Source organism: Bombus vancouverensis, unplaced genomic scaffold (assembly GCF_051014615.1).
Source record: "Bombus vancouverensis nearcticus unplaced genomic scaffold, iyBomVanc1_principal scaffold0142, whole genome shotgun sequence".
NCBI classification, from domain to species: domain Eukaryota; kingdom Metazoa; phylum Arthropoda; class Insecta; order Hymenoptera; family Apidae; genus Bombus; species Bombus vancouverensis.
The window spans coordinates 1-10,626 of NW_027469030.1; the positions used below are offsets into that span (position 1 = coordinate 1).

Genomic DNA, 10,626 nt, shown 5'->3' on the forward strand with positions numbered 1-10,626 from the left:
AAACTTTAAATTATAGGTTATAAAATTATAATTTAAAGTTTAAGTTAAATTAAAATTTTACATGTATTAAAAATTAAATTTTAAAAGAAGATAATATAAGTAAAAATAAATTTTTACAGCGTATATAGGCAAATACACAGAATTAAAAATTATATATTAAAACAGAAATAATTTAAATTTTTGCATGTGTGTGTATATATTTTTATATATGTATACATATATATTTATATTTATATATATGTATAATAAATATTTATTTTTACTAAAAATTACCTTCCTTTAAAATTAAATTTTTAATACGTTCAAAATTTTAATTTAAACTAAACTTTAAATTATAGGTTATAAAATTATAATTTAAAGTTTAAGTTAAATTAAAATTTTACATGTATTAAAAATTAAATTTTTAAAGAATATAATATAAGTAAAAATAAATTTTTACAGCGTATATAGGCAAATACACAGAATTAAAAATTATATATTAAAACAGAAATAATTTAAATTTTTGCATGTGTGTGTGTATATATTTTTATATATGTATACATATATATTTATATTTATATATATATATAATAAATATTTATTTTTACTAAAAATTACCTTCCTTTAAAATTAAATTTTTAATACGTTCAAAATTTTAATTTAAACTAAACTTTAAATTATAGGTTATAAAATTATAATTTAAAGTTTAAGTTAAATTAAAATTTTACATGTATTAAAAATTAAATTTTTAAAGAATATAATATAAGTAAAAATAAATTTTTACAGCGTATATAGGCAAATACACAGAATTAAAAATTATATATTAAAACAGAAATAATTTAAATTTTTGCATGTGTGTGTGTATATATTTTTATATATGTATACATATATATTTATATTTATATATATATATAATAAATATTTATTTTTACTAAAAATTACCTTCCTTTAAAATTAAATTTTTAATACGTTCAAAATTTTAATTTAAACTAAACTTTATATTTAATAAATTACTCTCTAATCTATAATTTATATTTTAATAATTTTCATTTATTTTTTTTTAATAATTAAATACTTATATATATATATATATATATATATACATGTAAAAATTTAAATTATTCTCGTTTTAATATATAATTTTTAATTTTGTGTATTTGCCTATATACGCTGTAAAAATTTATTTTTACTTATATTATCTTCTTTTAAAATTTAATTTTTAATACATGTAAAATTTTAATTTAACCTAAATTTTAAATTATAATTCTATAATCTTTAATTTTATAATAAAACATTTATTTTTTTTTAATAATTAAATACTTATATATACACATGTAAAAATTTAAATTATTTTCGTTTTAATATATAATTTTTAATTCTGTGTATTTGCCTATATACGCTGTAAAAATTTATTTTTACTTATATTATCTTCTTTTAAAATTTAATTTTTAATACATGTAAAATTTTAATTTAATCTAAATTTTAAATTATAATTCTATAATCTTTAATTTTATAATAAAACATTTATTTTTAAAAAAATTAAATTTATTAATGACCTATATTTTTATAAATTTTTATAGATTAGGTTATTTAGTGAAATTTTCATTTTTTTTTTTTTTTTTTTAAAAAAAATGAAAATTCCGTTAATTTAATATTAATAAGATATTAATTAAATAAAATGATTTTAAAATTTATTTTTATAAATTAATTTATTTTTTATATATATATATAAATTTATAATTGTTAATTTTTATAATTATATTTAGATTTCAATAAATTTAAAAATTTTAATATCATATATATATATATACATATATATATATATATAAATTATTTTATTATTATTTAATTAAATATTATAAATTTAATATAATTTAATATATATATATATGAATGTATTAATATATATATATATATATATATATATATATTTATATATATATAAATATATATATATATATATATATATATTTATAAATTAAATATATATATATAAATATATTAAATATATAAATATATTTATATAAAAATAAAAAAATAATTATTTTTAAAATTAATATTTATATATATTTATTTAATTACATATAAAGAATTTTTTTTTCAACTTAATTTTAAAATAATTATATATATATTTTAATTTTTTATAAAATAAAATATTTATATAAAGATTTAAAATTAATATATTTATAATTAATAATTATATATTAATATATACTTATATACAAGATAATCTTAATTTTGGCAATTATATTCCAAAATTTGCGTTTTTTATTAAAATTTTAAATTTATTTTAAATTAATAATATTTATATAATTATTATTTTAAAATTAATATATTTATAATTAATAATTATATATTAATATATACTTATATACAAGATAATCTTAATTTTGGCAATTATATTCCAAAATTTGCGTTTTTTATTAAAATTTTTAAATTTTATTTTTAAATTAATAATTTTTTTATTAAAATTTATTAATTTAATTATTAAATTTATTATTTTTATAAAAATTTAAAAATTTTATTTTAAAATTATAATTTTTATTAAAATTTTAATTTTTTTTATTAAATATTTAATTAATTTATTTTAAATTTTTTTATATTTTAAATATTTTTTTTTTAAAATTTATTATTTTTTTTTAAAAAAAAAAATATTTATTAAAAAATTATTTTTTTTTTTAAATTTTATTTAATTAAAATTTTTTATTTAATAAAATTAAAATTATAAATTTAAATAATTTTTTTTTTTTAAATAAATCATATTTATGTTTTTTTAAATTTTGATTTAATTAATAATTTTTTTTTTTAATAAATATTTAAAGTTATTTAAATTAATAAATTATAATTTTATAATTTTTTTTATTAAATTATAATTTAATATATATATATATATATATATATATATATATATATATATATATATATATATATATATATATATATATATATATTAGATATTTATAAATATATATATATATATATTATATATATATATATATATATATATATATATATATTAGATATTTATAAATATATATATATATAATAATAAAAAAATAATTATCATAAAAATTAATATTTATATATATTTATATAATTATATATTTAATAGTTTTTTTTTTAATTTAATTATAAAATAATTATATGTATATTTTAATTTTTCTATAAAAATAAAATATTCATATAAAATTATAAAATTAAAATATTTAATATTAATTATTATATATTAATATATACTTATATACATAATAATCCAAATTTTGCCAATTTTGTTCCAAAATTTGCCAATTTTGTTCAAAAATTTGCAATTTTTTGACAAAATTTTTAATTTTTTTTACCCAATTTTTCATTAATTTACTATAAACTTTTTAATTTTTTTGACAAATTTTTTACAAAATTTAATTTTTTTAAAAATTTTTATTAGTAAATAAATAAATTTTTTAAAAATTTTATTTTATCAAAAATTTTAAAATTATTTTTTTAAAAATGTAAACTTATTTTTCCCATATTATTTAAATTTATCCTAATTTTAATAAAAAATTTTAAAATCTTTTAATTAAAATTTAATATTTAATGGATACTTTAAATATTTTTTTTTTTTAATTCTTATAAACTTACATAAATTTTAAATTATTCTATTAATCAACACAACCTCTCAATTTTAATAATTTTTAAAATTTAAAATTTAAATTTAAATTAAAATTCTATAAAAATTTATTAATAAAATATTCCTAATAAAATCATTATAAATATTAATCCTCGTATAAAAATTAATTAAAAATTTTAAATCGGAAAAAACTTAATTTTTAAAAATTCATAACCATTAAACAAAAACCAATACAATTTTTTTTAATTTTAAAAATTTTAAATTTAAATTTTTACCAATAATTTAAAAAAATTTTGTGAATAAAATACCCCTAATAGGATCATTTGTTAAAATTATCAAAAAAAAAAAAATAAATTTAAAACATTAAAATTAACAATAATACTTTATTTTTTCAATATAAAATATTTAAAAAACTCAAAAACATTCCAATTTTTTAATTAACAAACCTAAATACAAGAATAAACACACAATTTTCATAAATCTCAAAATTTAAAATTTAAATTTAAATCTAAAATCTAAAAAATTTTGTGAATAGTAGAATATCCCTAATAGAATCATTTGTTAAAATTATTCTAAAAAAAAATAAATTAAAAATATCAAAATTAAAAAAAATTATTTTTTTTTTAATAATTAAATATTAAATAAAACTCAAATACATATCATATAAACAAAATTAATATCTCTAAATATCTATATATATACACATAACATTCAATTTTCATAATTTAAAAAATTTAATTTAATAATATAAAAATTTTGTAAATAAAATATCCCTAATAGAATCATTGTTAAAATAAATTAAAAAAAAAAAAATATTAAAAACATTAAAATAAAAACTTTATTTTTTTTTTAAAAAAACATTAAATATAAATTAAACACACACATACACACACCACACAAACAAAATTAGTATCCTTAAATAATATATACATACACACACAATTTAAATAAATTTCAAAATTTAAAATTTAAATTTAAATTTATATCCTAACAAATTTTATTAATAAATTATCCCTAACAGAATCATTATTAAATAAACCTCAAAAAAATTTATTTAAAAAATAAAAACTAAAAAAAATTAATTTTTAAAATAAAATATTAAATATAAAAACTTGCACCACGCGCCCAAAATTGTCAAACTTTAATTATACACATTAAAATTTCAATTATAAAAAATTTTAAATAAAAATTAAAAATTTAAATTTGACAATTTTGGGCATGTACGCATTTTTGTAAATAAAATACCCCTAATAGAATCATTTCAAAATAAACCTCAAAAAAAATTAATTAAAATTATTAAAACTAAAAAATTTTATTTTTAAAATAAAACACTAAATATAAAAACTTGCACAACGCGAAAATTGCCAAACTTTAATTATACCCATTAAAATTTTAATTATAAAAAATTTTAAATAAAAAATTAAAAATTTAAGTCTGACAATTTTGGGCTTTATGCGCATTTTTGCAAATAAAATACCCCTAATAGAATCATTTCAAAATAAACCTCAAAAAAATCAATTAAAATTATTAAACTAAAAAAAAATTAATTTTTAAAATAACACACTAAATATAAAAACTTGCACTACACGCCCAAAATTGTCAAACTTTAATTATACTTATTAAAATTTCAATTATAAAAAATTTTACATAAAAATTAAAAATCTAAGTCTGACAATTTTGGGCTTTATGCGCATTTTTGTAAATAAAATACCCCTAATAGAATCATTTCAAAATAAACCTCAAAAAAAATTAATTAAAATTATTAAACTAAAAAATTTTATTTTTAAAATAAAACACTAAATATAAAAACTTGCACAACGCGCCCAAAATTGCCAAACTTTAATTATACTCATTAAAATTTTAATTATAAAAAATTTTAAATAAAAAATTAAAAATTTAAGTCTGACAATTTTGGGCTTTATGCGCATTTTTGCAAATAAAATACCCCTAATAGAATCATTTCAAAATAAACCTCAAAAAAATTAATTAAAATTATTAAAACTAAAAAAAAAATTAATTTTTAAAATAACACACTAAATATCAAAACTTGCACCACACGCCCAAAATTGCCAAACTTTAATTATACATATTAAAATTTAAATTATAAAAAATTTTAAATAAAATATTAAAAATTTAAGTCTGACAATTTTGGGCTTTATGCGCATTTTTATAAATAAAGTACCCCTAATAGAATCATTTCAAAATAAACCTCAAAAAAATTAATTAAAATTATTAAAACTAAAAAAAAAAAAATTAATTTTTAAAATAACACACTAATAAAAACTTGCGCAACACGCCCAAAATTGTCAAACTTTAATTATACACATTAAAATTTCAATTATAAAAAATTTTAAATAAAAAATTAAAAATTTAAGTCTGACAATTTTGGGCTTTATGCGCATTTTTGTAAATAAAATACCCCTAATAGAATCATTTCAAAATAAACCTCAAAAAAATTAATTAAAATTATTAAAACTAAAAAAAAAATTAATTTTTAAAATAACACACTAATAAAAACTTACACAACACGCCCAAAATTGTCAAACTTTAATTATACGCATTAAAATTTCAATTATAAAAAATTTTAAATAAAAAATTAAAAATTTAAGTTTAACAATTTTGGGCATTGTGCGCATTTTTGTAAATAAAATACCCCTAATAGAATCATTTCAAAATAAACCTAAAAAAAGTAATTTTTAAAATAACACTAAATATCAAAACTTACACCACACGCCCAAAATTACCAAACTTTAATTATACATATTAAAATTTCAATTATAAAAATTTAATATAAAAAAATAAAAAATTTATAAAAATATAAGTCATTAATAAATTTAATTTTTTTAAAAATAAATGTTTTATTATAAAATTAAAGATTATAGAATTATAATTTAAAATTTAGATTAAATTAAAATTTTACATGTATTAAAAATTAAATTTTAAAAGAAGATAATATAAGTAAAAATAAATTTTTACAGCGTATATAGGCAAATACACAGAATTAAAAATTATATATTAAAACGAAAATAATTTAAATTTTTACATGTGCATATATAAGTATTTAATTATTAAAAAAAAAATAAATGTTTTATTATAAAATTAAAGATTATAGAATTATAATTTAAAATTTAAGTTAAATTAAAATTTTACATGTATTAAAAATTAAATTTTAAAAGAAGATAATATAAGTAAAAATAAATTTTTACAGCGTATATAGGCAAATACACAGAATTAAAAATTATATATATTAAAACAAAAATAATTTAAATTTTTTTTATATATATAAAAATATTCAAACATACGCATCCCAAAACAAAATTAACATTCTTAAATTTATATTTTCACAAACACTCCTTACGCTATCTCACATTAATAATAATTAAAACTCCAAAAAATTAATTAAATCATTAAAACAAAAAAAAACACTTAATTTTTTAAAATAAAACATTAAATATAAAAACTTATTCCACATACCCAAAATTATCAAACTTAAATTTATACACATTAAAATTTAAATAATAAAAAATTTAATATAAAAAAGATATGAACTTAAATTTAACGATTATGAATTTATATAATACTTAAACTATAATTTATATTAAATTCTATAAAATATTCCTAAAACACATACACAAATATATATATATATATATATATAAATATATAATTCTTAATCTTTAAAAATCTATTAAAATTAAATTATAACCGCAAAAATTTTCAATTATTAATTTATAAATATTAATTAATTTATAAAAATAAATTTTAAAATCATTTTATTTAATTAATATCTTATTAATCTTAAATTAACGGTAATTTTCATTTTTTTTAAAAAAAAAAAAAAAAAAATGAAAATTCCACTAAATAACCTAATCTATAAAAATTTATAAAAATATAGGTCATTAATAAATTTAATTTTTTTAAAAATAAATGTTTTATTATAAAATTAAAGATTATAGAATTATAATTTAAAATTTAGATTAAATTAAAATTTTACATGTATTAAAAATTAAATTTTAAAAGAAGATAATATAAGTAAAAATAAATTTTTACAGCGTATATAGGCAAATACACAGAATTAAAAATTATATATTAAAACGAAAATAATTTAAATTTTTACATGTGTGTATATATAAGTATTTAATTATTAAAAAAAATAAATGTTTTATTATAAAATTAAAGATTATAGAATTATAATTTAAAATTTAGGTTAAATTAAAATTTTACATGTATTAAAAATTAAATTTTAAAAGAAGATAATATAAGTAAAAATAAATTTTTACAGTGTATATAGGTAAATACACAGAATTAAAAATTATATATTAAAACGAGAATAATTTAAATTTTTACATGTATATATATATATATATAAGTATTTAATTATTAAAAAAATAAATGTTTTATTATAAAATTAAAGATTATAGAATTATAATTTAAAATTTAGATTAAATTAAAATTTTACATGTATTAAAAATTAAATTTTAAAAGAAGATAATATAAGTAAAAATAAATTTTTACAGTGTATATAGGCAAATACACAGAATTAAAAATTATGTATTAAAACGTAAATAATTTAAATTTTTACATGTATATATATAAATATTTAATTATTAAAAAAAAAATAAATGAAAATTATTTAAATATAAATTATAGATTAGAGAATAATTTATTAAATATAAAGTTTAATTTAAATTAAAATTTTGAACGTATTAAAAATTTAATTTTAAAGGAAGGTAATTTTTAGTAAAAATAAATTTTTACAGTGTATAAAGACAAATACACAGAATTAAAAATTATGTATATATATTAAACCCAAATTTATTCATTGTCGTTATCTTCAATTTGGATATTAGTTAATAAAAATATAATAATTAAATTGCATTTAATAGTAATTTTGAAAATATATCTAAATATTAAAAATTAACAATTTATAATAATTTAAAAATTTCTTAAATTATTAAACTATTATTAAATTTCAATTTTAAAGATTCAATAAATAATTAATGTTCTAAAATTTAATTAATGAATATCAAAAATTATATAATAAGCTAAGGTACAAGCTAATAGGTTCATACCCTATCGATAAATTTTAAAAAATTTTTATATAATTTATATACCTATATATTTATATGTAAGTAATATGTCTGATAAAAGATATATTTTGATAAAATATTTATGTATATTATTAAGCTATACTATTACTACTTATATAATAAGTGCAAAGCCTATAGGATGTTCATCCCACATTTCTATGAATACTTATTTTTATGTAAAATATTTAATTTTTGTAAAAATTAAATATTTATTTTTTACAATAAAATATATTTATTCTCCTACCTCTCAGTAATAATTCTATTCTTTATTATTTATAATTCACAGAGAATTTACATTAAATGATTAATAATAGAATTTTCAACAATTTTATTAATTAGGATAATTAATATTAACTCAAATAATAAAATTGTCAGAATTTTATACTTTATAATATCATCAATTTCAAGATTATTAATCATTACTATTATTTCCTTAAATTATACGCAAATCTTTATATTCAAAAATTATATAATTAATTTTTTATTAATTTTGTCTATATTTTTAAAAATTGGTATATTCCCATTTTGTTTTTGAATAATTTATATTTATAAAATATCCTCATGAAATCAAATTATAATTATTTCAACATTGATAAAATTTATCCCAATCTATTTTTTTTCCACAATAATCTTTATTACCCCACTTATAATTTTTTATTTATTAATTAATAATTCATTTATTGCCTTATACACAAATATTGATTTTTCTATAAAAAAAATATTTGGGTGTTCATCAATCTTTAATTCATTATTTTTTATTTTTATTACTTATTCCAATAAAAACCTATTTACATTATTAATAATTATTTATTTATGTATATTTTCAGCTTTAATATATTTTTTTAATTTTTATAATCTAAAAAATTTAAATTTTAGAAATTTTTCCCAAAATTCATATTTTATATTTATTATTTTATTATTTATTTATTCCTCCTTCCCATTATTTTTATCATTTATATTCAAATGGGAATTTATTTATATTATAAATCTAAGTTTTAGAAATAATTTAATAATTATACTATTATTATTAAGAATAATTATAATATGAAATTATTTCATTTTATTAAAATATATTTTATTAAAATTTAAATTTAACAAAACTATAATAAACTTGGAAATTTCCCAAATAAAAACTTTTATTTCAATAACAATTTTATTTTTTTCTTTTATATTTATTCTATTTAATTTAATATAAATATTATAAATTTAATCATTAAATTTGCAATTTAATATTTTTTTTAAACTATATTAAATAATCTAAAAATAAATTTTAAAATAGTATTAAAAAATTTTTAATTTTTATAAATAAATTTACAGTTTATTTCTTTTTCAGACATAATACTACTTATCTATTTTAAATTTAAATTAATTAATTTTAAAAAAAAATTAACACTAAATAAAAAAAAAATCATTATTAACTAATTTATAAAAATTTTTATAAATTTTTAATAAAGATTTTACGTTAAAAAAACTGTTAATTTTCAAAATTAATTATATAGATTTCACATTTATAAATCTTAATAAAAAAATGATTAATATCAACTAATCATAAAAATATTGGAATAATATATTTTATTTTCGCAATATGATCAGGAATAATTGGATCATCAATAAGATTATTAATTCGGATAGAACTTAGGCATCCTGGGATATGAATTAATAATGACCAAATCTACAATTCATTAGTAACCAGACATGCATTTTTAATAATTTTTTTTATAGTAATGCCATTCATAATTGGAGGATTTGGAAATTATTTAATTCCTTTAATATTAGGATCACCTGATATAGCATTCCCCCGAATAAATAATATTAGATTTTGATTATTACCACCATCTCTTTTATTATTATTATTAAGAACTTTATTTACCCCTAATGTAGGGACAGGATGAACTGTTTATCCACCTTTATCATCTTATATATTTCATTCCTCACCTTCAATTGATATTG

The 10,626-nt window shown here is 12.3% G+C and overlaps 1 long non-coding RNA gene across 1 annotated transcript; it reads right to left on the reverse strand.

The window, feature by feature from the left end:
- Window positions 1–4,198: 4,198 nt before the first annotated feature.
- On the reverse strand, window positions 4,199–10,620 carry LOC143305108 (uncharacterized). Its single transcript, XR_013061789.1, has 2 exons — window positions 5,120–10,620; window positions 4,199–4,888 (listed from the first exon to the last, which is right to left on the reverse strand). It is a non-coding gene; the product is annotated as an uncharacterized LOC143305108 (long non-coding RNA).
- Between the last annotated feature and the right edge of the window lie 6 nt (window positions 10,621–10,626).